Here is a 12,066-nt window from a genome sequence, read left to right as displayed (position 1 = left end):
CCCACCTGGTCCCCAATCGTTACGCACACCTGGTCCCCATCATTACACACACCTGGTCCCCGTCATTACACACACCTGGTCCCCATCATTACGCACACCTGGTCCCCATCATTACACCCACCTGGTCCCCAATCATTACACACACCTGGTCCCCATCATTACACACACCTGGTCCCCATCATTACACACACCTGGTCCCCCTCATTACACACACCTGGTCCCCATCATTACGCACACCTGGTCCCCATCATTACACCCACCTGGTCCCCAATCATTACGCACACCTGGTCCCCATCATTACACACACCTGGTCCCCATCATTACACATTGTTGTTTAGTTGGTTGGTTGGTTGGTTGGTTGGTTGGTTGGTTGGTTGTTTGGTTGGTTGGTTGGTTAATAAGTTGTTTAGTTGGTTGGTTGGTTTGTTGGTTGGCTTGTTGTTTGGTTGGCATGAATGGTTGGTTAGTTAGTTAGTTAGTTAGTTAGTTAGTTAGTTAGTTTCTGTGGTTTGCCTCTTAGCATAAGAAACCCCACATAATGTTGATCTACTCATTGTTCCTCAGAGTTGAATTGAGCTACTTAGATCTGCCTGATGCTCCAGAATGGAGGTAAACTCAACATGGCTGCAAGCCAGTTCTACACTGTTCAAAGCCCAGCTGTATTGTGAAGTGTAACATTTTAAGGGTAGTGGCCAGTGACCAGTCTTTGTTCGGTGAGAATGAGGAAGTGGCTGTAGATTAGTCATGACTAGACAGCATTGTCTAGTAATAACTACTGTATTTTCGTAGCTGGTTAGGATAATGAACATTTCAGTTGAGAATATTTAGGTTAAACTTGGGAAAATAGTTAGGGATAGGTGAAATGTAAAAGCGTTTGACCTATCCCATCTAGACATGACCCTGCAGATCACGGTGACAATAGAGCAGCTCTTAACCACAACCACCTCCGGTGACCTTTCACCTCCAATCTCTGGAATCCCCCTGGTCAGTTGAAAAGTCTGTCTCTGTCATCCATGCATGTGATGTTTGGAGGCTGATCTAACTAGAAATGTCTAGGGCATGGATTGCCTTTTTTTGCCGATATACACATACAGTAAACACAGCAGACAGAGACACACAGCATGTTGCCCTCGTTCCTGGCAATGCATCAACTAAATGGTCGAAATAGTGATGCCCTTTCTCTTCCTAGTTGTTCTGTTCACTAGCTGACCACGTGGAGGCTGTGTCCCATACTGGACCCTATTTCCTATGGGCAAATGGTCAAAACTAGTGCACTACACAGGGAATAGGGTGCCATCTGAGACACAACGCAGCCTTGTCTGAGGGGGCCTGAGAGGGTGGCCAGGGGAATGTCCAGCTGGTTGTACTGGCCTGAATCCCATCTATGTCAGCCAGGTCAGGACTTGGAGGGCCTGGAGGGCCTCTGCCTGTGGCAGAAGAGAGAGAGAGAGAGAGAGTGTGTGTGTGTGTGTGTGTGTGTGTGTGTGTGTGTGTGTGTGTGTGTGTGAGTGTGTGTGTGTGCTTGTTTCTGTGCACCTGACAGTAGAATCCCATCCAACACCCCTCCAGTAGGACAGTAGAATCCCATCCAACTCCACTCCAGTAGGACAGTAGAATCCCATCCAACACCCCTCCAGTAGGACAGTAGAATCCCATCCAACACCCCTCCAGTAGGACAGTAGAATCCCATCCTACACCCCTCTAGTAGGACAGTAGAATCCCATCCTACACCCCTCTAGTAGGACAGTAGAATCCCATCCTACACCACTCTAGTAGGACAGTAGAATCCCATCCTACACCCCTCCAGTAGGACAGTAGAATCCCATCCTACACCCCTCCAGTAGGACAGTAGAATCCCATCCTACACCCCTCCAGTAGGAAAGTAGAATCCCATCCTACACCCCTCCAGTAGGACAGTAGAATCCCATCCTACACCCCTCCAGTAGGACAGTAGAATCCCATCCTACACCCCTCCAGTAGGACAGTAGAATCCCATCCTACACACCTCCAGTAGGACAGTAGAATCCCATCCTACACCCCTCCAGTAGGACAGTAGAATCCCATCCTACACCCCTCCAGTAGGACAGTAGAATCCCATCCTACACCCCTCCAGTAGGACAGTAGAATCCCATCCTACACCCCTCCAGTAGGACAGTAGAATCCCATCCTACACCCCTCCAGTAGGACAGTAGAATCCCATCCTACACCACTCCAGTAGGACAGTAGAATCCCATCCTACACCCCTCTAGTAGGACAGTAGAATCCCATCCTACACCCCTCTAGTAGGACAGTAGAATCCCATCCAACACCCCTCCAGTAGGACAGTAGAATCCCATCCAACTCCCCTCCAGTAGGACAGTAGAATCCCATCCTACACCCCTCCAGTAGGACAGTAGAATCCCATCCTACACCACTCCAGTAGGACAGTAGAATCCCATCCTACACCCCTCTAGTCGGACAGTAGAATCCCATCCAACACCCTCCAGTAGGACAGTAGAATCCCATTCTACACACCTCCAGTAGGACAGTAGAATCCCATCCTACACCCCTCCAGTAGGACAGTAGAATCCCATCCTACACCCCTCCAGTAGGACAGTAGAATCCCATCCTACACCCCTCCAGTAGGACAGTAGAATCCCATCCAACACCCCTCCAGTAGGACAGTAGAATCCCATCCAACTCCCCTCCAGTAGGACAGTAGAATCCCATCCTACACCACTCCAGTAGGACAGTAGAATCCCATCCTACACACCTCCAGTAGGATAGTAGAATCCCATCCTACACCCCTCTAGTAGGACAGTAGAATCCCATCCTACACCCCTCCAGTAGGACAGTAGAATCCCATCCTACACCCCTCCAGTAGGACAGTAGAATCCCATCCTACACCCCTCCAGTAGGACAGTAGAATCCCATCCTACACACCTCCAGTAGGACAGTAGAATCCCATCCTACACCCCTCCAGTAGGACAGTAGAATCCCATCCTACACACCTCCAGTAGGACAGTAGAATCCCATCCTACACCCCTCCAGTAGGACAGTAGAATCCCATCCTACACCCCTCCAGTAGGACAGTAGAATCCATTACATTTACATTTACATTTAAGTCATTTAGCAGACGCTCTTATCCAGAGCGACTTACAAATTGGTGAATTCACCTTCTGACATCAGTGGAAGAGCCACTTTACAATAGTGCATCTAAATCATTTAAGGGGGGGTGAGAAGGATTGCTTTATCCTATCCTAGGTATTCCTTGAAGAGGTGGGGTTTCAGGTGTCTCCGGAAGGTGGTGATTGACTCCGCTGTCCTGGCGTCGTGAGGGAGTTTGTTCCACCATTGGGGGGCCAGAGCAGCAAACAGTTTTGACTGGGCTGAGCGGGAACTGTACTTCCTCAGTGGTAGGGAGGCGAGCAGGCCAGAGGTGGATGAACGCAGTGCCCTTGTTTGGGTGTAGGGCCTGAATCCCATCCTACACCCCTCAAGTAGGACAGTAGAATCCCATCCAACTCCCCTCTAGTAGGACAGTAGAATCCCATCCTACACCCCTCAAGTAGGACAGTAGAATCCCATCCTACACCCCTCCAGTAGGACAGTAGAATCCCATCCTACACCCCTCTAGTAGGACAGTAGAATCCCATCCTACACCACTCCAGTAGGACAGTAGAATCCCATCCTACACCCCTTCAGTAGGACAGTAGAATCCCATCCAACACCCCTCCAGTAGGACAGTAGAAACCCATCCTACACCCTCCAGTAGGACAGTAGAATCCCATCCTACACCCCTCCAGTAGGACAGTAGAATCCCATCCTACACCCCTCAAGTAGAACAGTAGAATCCCATCCTACACCCCTCAAGTAAGACAGTAGAAACCAATCTGGCACACCATCCAGCACACAGAAATTCAACAAGCCTCTTCTGGACATTATAGTTCAGCAGGCTTCATCCCCATTACTGTTTAGCAGTCCTGTCACGACTTCCGCCGAAGTCGGTCCCTCTCCTTGTTCGGGCGGCGGTCGACGTCACCGGTCTTCTAGTCATCGCCGCTACGCCTTTCATTTTCCATTTGTTTTGTCTTGTTTTCCCGCACACCTGGTTCACATTCCCTCATCAGACTACATGTATATTACCCTCTGTTTTCCCCATGTCTGTGTGTGGAATTGTTCTTTGTGTAGGGTGTTACACTACAGGCTGGCTTGCACTAGGTTTGATTCAAACCTAGGTTTGTTTAGTTTAATCCGGTTCATGTTACCGTGGCTGTGCTTTGTGCTGCCTCGCCTGTGCCTTTGGGCCAGGGTGTATATTAATAAAGTTCTCCTGATCTTACCCATCTCTAATCGCCTGTGCCTTTGGGCCAGGGTGGATATTACAGTTCTGTTCTCACCTCAGTGTCATTATGGTTCAGCAGGCCTCAGTGTCATTATGGTTCAGCAGGCCTCAGTGTCCTTATGGTTCAGCAGGCCTCATTCTCACTATGGTTCAGCAGGCCTCATTCTCACTATGGTTCAGCAGGCCTCATTCTCACTATGGTTCAGCAGGCCTCATTCTCACTATGGTTCAGCAGGCCTCATTCTCACTATGGTTCAGCAGGCCTCATTCTCACTATGGTTCAGCAGGCCTCATTCTCACTATGGTTCAGCAGGCCTCATTCTCACTATGGTTCAGCAGGCCTCATTCTCACTATGGTTCAGAAGGCCTCATTCTCACTATGGTTCAGCAGGCCTCATTCTCACTATGGTTCAGCAGGCCTCATTCTCACTATGGTTCAGCAGGCCTCATTCTCACTATGGTTCAGCAGGCCTCATTCTCACTATGGTTCAGCAGGCCTCATTCTCACAAGCCCAAACATGAAGCTGCTGTATGAGGATGATTAACCCTTTACTGTCTGTGGGCAGAGAAGTCCAATCTTTACATTGTGTCCCCTACATCAGGTAGGCACACTCCTTCCTGGCAAAAACGATGTTCGCTCTTAGGTGGCAATCACCTCACTCTCTCCCAATTCACCAGTGGATGCAGTTACTATTAGAAGTTATAAGAGAATTATGGACAGAGAGTGTTATGTACTTGAGTGAAGACCCAAAAGCGGTTTTAACAGAAAACAGAGTTCTTTAATGAAAAAACAGGAATGGCATAAATCCTCTTCCAACGTTGACAATGGAACAAAAAGAACGTAGTATAGTGCAGGATGCACCTGCCAGGCAGACTCCGACAGGATAGGACAAGGTGGAAGCAAACGAGACGACAGCTTGCTTCTGGCATCAAAAACACAAACAAGAATCAGACACTGAAAGTAGCAGGAACAGAGAGAGAAATAGAGACCTAATCAGAGGGGGAAGAGAGAACAGGTGTGAAAGAGTGAAAGAGCTAGTTAGGGAAGATGTAGAACAGCTGAAGAATGAGAGACAGAGAAGGTAACCTAAAAAGACCAGCAGAGAGAGACAGAGTGAAGAGAAAGTACAGGAACAGACATAACAAGACATGACAGTACCCCCCCCACTCACCGAGCGCCTCCTGGCGCACTCGAGGAGGAAACCTGGCGGCAACGGAGGAAATCATCGATCAGCGAACGGTCCAGCACGTCCCGAGAGGGAACCCAACTCCTCTCCTCAGGACCGTACCCCTCCCAATCCACTAGGTACTGATGACCACGGCCCCGAGGGCGCATGTCCAAAATCTTACGAACCCTGTAGATGGGTGCGCCCTCGACAAGGATGGGGGGAGGGACGAGCGGGGGCGCGAAGAACGGGCTTAACACAGGAGACATGGAAGACCGGGTGAACGCGACGAAGATAGCGCGGAGAAGAAGTCGCACAGCGACAGGATTAATGACCTGGGAAATACGGAACGGACCAATGAACCGCGGGGCCAACTTGCGAGAAGCTGTCTTAAGGGGAAGGTTCTGAGTGGAGAGCCATACTCTCTGACCGCAACAATATCTAGGACTCTTGGTCCTACGCTTATTAGCGGCCCTCACAGTCTGCGCCCTATTACGGCAAAGTGCCGACCTGACCCCCTTCCAGGTGCGCTCGCAACGCTGGACAAAAGCCTGAGCGGAGGGGACGCAGGACTCGGCGAGCTGAGATGAGAACAGCGGAGGCTGGTACCCGAGGCTACTCTGAAAAGGAGATAGACCGGTAGCAGACGAGGGAAGCGAGTTGTGGGCGTACTCTGCCCAGGGGAGCTGTTCTGACCAAGACGCAGGGTTACGAAAAGAAAGACTGCGTAAAATGCGACCAACAGTCTGATTGGCCCGTTCGGCTTGGCCGTTAGACTGGGGATGAAAGCCGGACGAGAGACTGACGGAAGCCCCAATCAAACGGCAAAACTCCCCCAAAATTGAGACGTGAACTGCGGGCCTCTGTCGGAAACGACGTCAGACGGAAGGCCATGAATTCGGAAAACATTCTCGATAATGATCTGAGCCGTCTCCTTAGCAGAAGGGAGCTTAGCGAGAGGAATGAAATGAGCCGCCTTAGAGAATCTATCGACAACCGTAAGAATAACTGTCTTCCCCGCTGATGAAGGCAGTCCGGTGATGAAATCTAAAGCGATGTGAGACCACGGTCGAGAGGGAATGGGAAGCGGTCTGAGACGGCCGGCAGGAGGAGAGTTCCCAGATTTAGTCTGCGCGCAGACCGAACAAGCGGCGACAAATCGACACGCATCACGTTCCCGAGTGGGCCACCAGAAACGCTGGCGAATGGAAGCGAGCGTACCCCGAACGCCGGGGTGGCCGGCTAACTTGGCAGAGTGGGCCCACTGAAGAACGGCCGGACGAGTAGGAACGGGAACGAACAGAAGGTTCCTAGGACAAGCTCGCGGCGACGGAGTGTGAGCGAGTGCTTGCTTTACCTGCCTCTCAATTCCCCAGACAGTCAACCCGACAACACGCCCTTCAGGGAGAATCCCCTCGGGGTCGGTGGAGACCTCAGAAGAACTGAAGAGACGAGATAAAGCATCAGGCTTGGTGTTTTTTGAGCCCGGACGATAAGAAATAACAAACTCGAAACGAGCGAAAAACAGAGCCCAACGAGCCTGACGCGCATTAAGTCGTTTGGCTGAACGGATGTACTCAAGGTTCCTATGGTCAGTCCAAACGACAAAAGGAACGGTCGCCCCTCCAACCACTGTCGCCATTCGCCTAGGGCTAAGCGGATGGCGAGCAGTTCGCGATTACCAACATCATAGTTACGTTCTGACGGCGATAAGCGATGAGAGAAAACGCGCAAGGATGGACCTTGCCGTCAGAGAGAGCGCTGAGAAAGAATGGCTCCCACGCCCACCTCTGACGCGTCAACCTCAACAACAAACTGACTAGAGATGTCAGGTGTAACAAGAATAGGTGCGGATGTAAAACGATTCTTAAGAAGATCAAAAGCTCCCTGGGCGGAAACGGACCACTTAAAGCACGTCTTAACAGAAGTAAGGGCTGTGAGGGGAGCTGCCACCTGACCGAAATTACGGATGAAACGACGATAGAAATTAGCGAAGCCCAGAAAGCGCTGCAGCTCGACGCGTGACTTAGGAACGGGCCAATCAATGACAGCCTGGACCTTAGCGGGATCCATCTTAATGCCCTCAGCGGAAATAACGGAACCGAGAAAAGGGACAGAGGCGGCATGAAAAGTGCACTTCTCAGCCTTCACATAAAGACAGTTCTCCAAAAGGCGCTGGAGGACGCGTCGCACGTGCTGAACATGAATCGAGAGAGACGGTGAAAAAATCAGGATATCGTCCATGTAAACGAAAACAAAAATGTTCAGCATGTCTCTCAGGACGTCGTTAACTAGTGCCTGAAAGACAGCTGGAGCGTTAACGAGGCCGAAAGGAAGAACCCGGTATTCAAAGTGCCCTAACGGAGTGTTAAACGCCGTCTTCCACTCGTCCCCCTCCCTGATGCGCACGAGATGGTAGGCGTTACGAAGGTCCAATTTGGTGAAAAACCTGGCTCCCTGCAGGATCTCGAAGGCTGAAGACATAAGAGGAAGCGGATAACGATTCTTAACTGTTATGTCATTCAGCCCTCGATAATCCACGCATGGGCGCAGGGACCCGTCCTTCTTCTGAACAAAAAACCCCGCTCCGGCGGGAGAGGAGGAGGAGACTATGGTACCGGCGTCGAGCGAAACCGACAAATAATCCTCGAGAGCCTTACGTTCGGGAGCCGACAGAGAGTATAATCTACCCCGGGGGAGTAGTTCCCGGAAGGAGATCAATACTACAGTCATACGACCGGTGTGGAGGGAGAGAAGTGGCCTTGGAACGACTGAACACCGTGCGCAGATCGTGATACTCCTCCGGCACCCCTGTCAAATCGCCAGGCTCCTCCTGTGAAGAAGAGACAGAGGAAACAGGAGGGATAGCAGACATTAAACAGGTCACATGACAAGAAACATTCCAGGATAGGATAGTATTACTAGACCAATTAATAGAAGGGTTATGGCGCACTAGCCAGGGATGACCCAAAACAACAGGTGTAAAAGGTGAACGAAAAATTAAAAAAGAAATGGTTTCGCTATGATTACCAGAGACAGTGAGGGTTAAAGGCAGCGTCTCACGCTGAATCTTGGGGAGAGAACTACCATCTAAAGCGAACAAGGCCGTGGGCTCCCTAACTGTCTGAGAGGAATGTCATGTTCCCGAGCCCAGGTCTCGTCCATAAAACAGCCCTCCGCCCCAGAGTCTATCAAGGCACTGCAGGAAGCAGATGAACCGGGCCAGCGGAGATGGACCGGAAAGGTAGTGCGTGATCCAGAAGGAGAGGCCTGAGTAGTTGCGCTCACCAGTAGCCCTCCCCTTACTGATGAGCTCTGGCTTTTACTGGACATGAGGTGACAAAATGACCAGCGGAGCCGCAGTAGAGACAGAGGCGATGGTGATTCTCCGTTCCTTCTCCTTGGCCGAGATGCGGATACCCCCAGCTGCATAGGCTCAGCATCCGAGCCGGCGGAGGAGGGTGGCAGTGATGCGGCAGGTGGCAGTGATGTGGAGAGGGGAGCAACGGAGAACGCGAGCTCCTTTCCACGAGCTCGGCGACGAAGATCAAACCGTCGCTCTATGCGAATAGCGAGGGCTATTAAGGAGTCCAGACTGGAAGGAACCTCCCGGGAGAGGATCTCATCCTTAACCTCGACGTAGGAGACCCTCCAGAAAACGAGCGAGCAAAGCCGGCTCGTTCCAGTCACTAGAGGCAGCGAGAGTGCGAAACTCAATAGAATAATCCGTTATGGATCGATTCCCCTGACATAGGGAAGACAGGGCCCTGGAAGCCTCCTCCCCAAAAACAGAACGGTCAAAAACCCGTATCATCTCCTCCTTAAAGTCCTGAAACTGGTTAATACACTCAGCCCTCGCCTCCCAGAATGCCGTGCCCCACTCACGCGCCCGTCCGGTAAGGAGAGAAATGACGTAGGCGATGCGGGCTGCGCTCCTGGAGTAAGTGTTGGGCTGGAGAGAGAACACCACATCACACTGAGTGAGGAATGAGCGGCACTCAGTGGGCTCCCCAGAGTAACAGGGCGGGTTGTTGATCCTGGGCTCCGGAGACTCGGAAACCCTGGAAGTGGGCGGTGGATCGAGGTGGAGTTGGTGAACCTGTCTTGTGAGGTCGGAGACTTGGACGGCCAGGGTCTCAACGGCATGTCGAGCAGCAGACAATTCCTCCTCGTGTCTGCCTAGCATCGCTCCCTGGATCTCGACGGCGGAGTGAAAAGGGTCCGGAGCCGCTGGGTCCATTCTTGGTCTGATTCTTCTGTTATGTACTTGAGTGAAGACCCAAAAGCGGTTTTAACAGAAAACAGAGTTCTTTAATGAAAAAACAGGAATGGCATAAATCCTCTTCCAACGTTGACAATGGAACAAAAAGAACGTAGTATAGTGCAGGATGCACCTGCCAGGCAGACTCCGACAGGATAGGACAAGGTGGAAGCAAACGAGACGACAGCTTGCTTCTGGCATCAAAAACACAAACAAGAATCAGACACTGAAAGTAGCAGGAACAGAGAGAGAAATAGAGACCTAATCAGAGGGGGAAGAGAGAACAGGTGTGAAAGAGTGAAAGAGCTAGTTAGGGGAGATGTAGAACAGCTGAAGAATGAGAGACAGAGAAGGTAACCTAAAAAGACCAGCAGAGAGAGACAGAGTGAAGAGAAAGGACAGGAACAGACATAACAAGACATGACAGAGAGAATGACTGGTGCAGGATGGAGGAGGAATATGGAGGAGGAAGATGGGGGAGGAAGTTGGGGGAGGAAGATGGGGAGGAAGTTGGGGGAGGAAGATGGGGGAGGAAGTTGGGGGAGGAAGTTGGGGGAGGAAGATGGAGGAGGAAGATGGGGGTGGAAGAAGATGGAGGAAGAAGATGGAGGAGGAAGATGGAGGAGGAAGATGGGGGAGAAAGATGGAGGAGGAAGATGGAGGAGGAAGATGGGGGAGGAAGATGGAGGAGGAAGATGGGGGAGGAAGATGGGGGAGGAAGATGGGGGAGGAAGTTGGGGGAGGAAGTTGGGGGAGGAAGATGGAGGAGGAAGATGGGGGTGGAAGAAGATGGAGGAGGAAGATGGAGGAGGAATATGGAGGAGGAGTATGGAGGAGGAAGATGGGGGAGAAAGATGGAGGAGGAAGATGGAGGAGGAAGATGAGGAGGAAGATGGAGGAGGAAGATGGGGGAGGAAGAAGATGGAGGAAGAAGATGGAGGAAGAAGATGGAGGAGGAAGATGGAGGAGGAAGATGGGGGAGGAAGATGGAGGAGGAAGATGGGGGAGGAAGAAGATGGAGGAGGAAGATGGAGGAGGAAGATGGAGGAGGAAGATGGGGGAGGAAGATGGAGGAGGAAGATGGAGGAGGAAGTTGGGGGAAGAAGATGGAGGAAGAAGATGGAGGAGGAAGATGGAGGAGGAAGATGGGGGAGGAAGATGGAGGAGGAAGAAGATGGAGGAAGAAGATGGAGGAGGAAGATGGAGGAGGAAGATGGGGGAGGAAGATGGAGGAGGAAGATGGGGGAGGAAGATGGAGGAGGAAGAAGATGGAGGAAGAAGATGGAGGAGGAAGATGGAGGAGGAAGATGGGGAGGAAGATGGAGGAGGAAGATGGAGGAGGAAGTTGGGGGAAGAATAAGATGGAGGAAGAAGATGGAGGAGGAAGATGGAGGAGGAAGATGGGGAGGAAGATGGAGGAGGAAGATGGAGGAGGAAGATGGGAGAGGAAGATGGAGGAGGAAGATGGGGAGGAAGAAGATGGAGGAAGAAGATGGAGGAGGAAGATGGAGGAGGAAGATGGGGGAGGAAGATGGAGGAGGAAGATGGAGGAAGAAGATGGGGAGGAAGAAGATGGAGGAGGAAGATGGGGGAGGAAGATGGAGGAAGAAGATGGGGGAGGAAGATGGAAGAGGAAGATGGAGAGATGTCGGGAAGTTCACTTTTTCTTCTTTTCCCTATACATAATCTTTTATTACTTATTAACTCTGTAATATGATCAGAATTATCATTTTTATGATCCTTTTTGAGTGGCAGCCAACAGTTCAATACGATAGGAACTGAATAGGAATTTATGTGATTTAGGATTTTGTACCTGTAGTCGCCCTAAACAAAAAATACTTTAAATGACAGATATCATGTAATTTCCCTCTTAGCATAACTTCATGTTGCGTAAAGTTGACAAATGACTTCTGACTTTTTTTTGTGTTTACAGTCCAACATGCTACTATAAATACCTGTGTGAACAAAAGAAGACAGTTCAAGGAAGTTTAGAGTGACCGACAATGTCAAAGAATGAAGGTCAAATGTGGAAAAAATGGAAAAATACCTCACATGCCATAGATACGCCTTTTACTCTGCACTTAAACACATGAAACGTGGTGCCGAAATGTGAGGAACTATTTGAAGTGCTTCCTGGTTGAACACATGCCCTTCTTGTAAACAGGGAAACAGGTACTTGTTATATGTCTGTGTGTTTTACTTTTGTCTTAAAAGAATGGAATAATTTCCTAGATCTTACAATCACAAAAAAAATGTGTTTGGCAAGTCTTGGTCAAAGTTTACCGAAATACTGTAGTCGTGGTCAGTTGAGTTCT

This window comes from Oncorhynchus masou, unplaced genomic scaffold, assembly GCF_036934945.1.
Source record: "Oncorhynchus masou masou isolate Uvic2021 unplaced genomic scaffold, UVic_Omas_1.1 unplaced_scaffold_1495, whole genome shotgun sequence".
Classification (NCBI taxonomy): domain Eukaryota; kingdom Metazoa; phylum Chordata; class Actinopteri; order Salmoniformes; family Salmonidae; genus Oncorhynchus; species Oncorhynchus masou.
Note: the sequence above shows the minus strand (reverse complement) of the source record.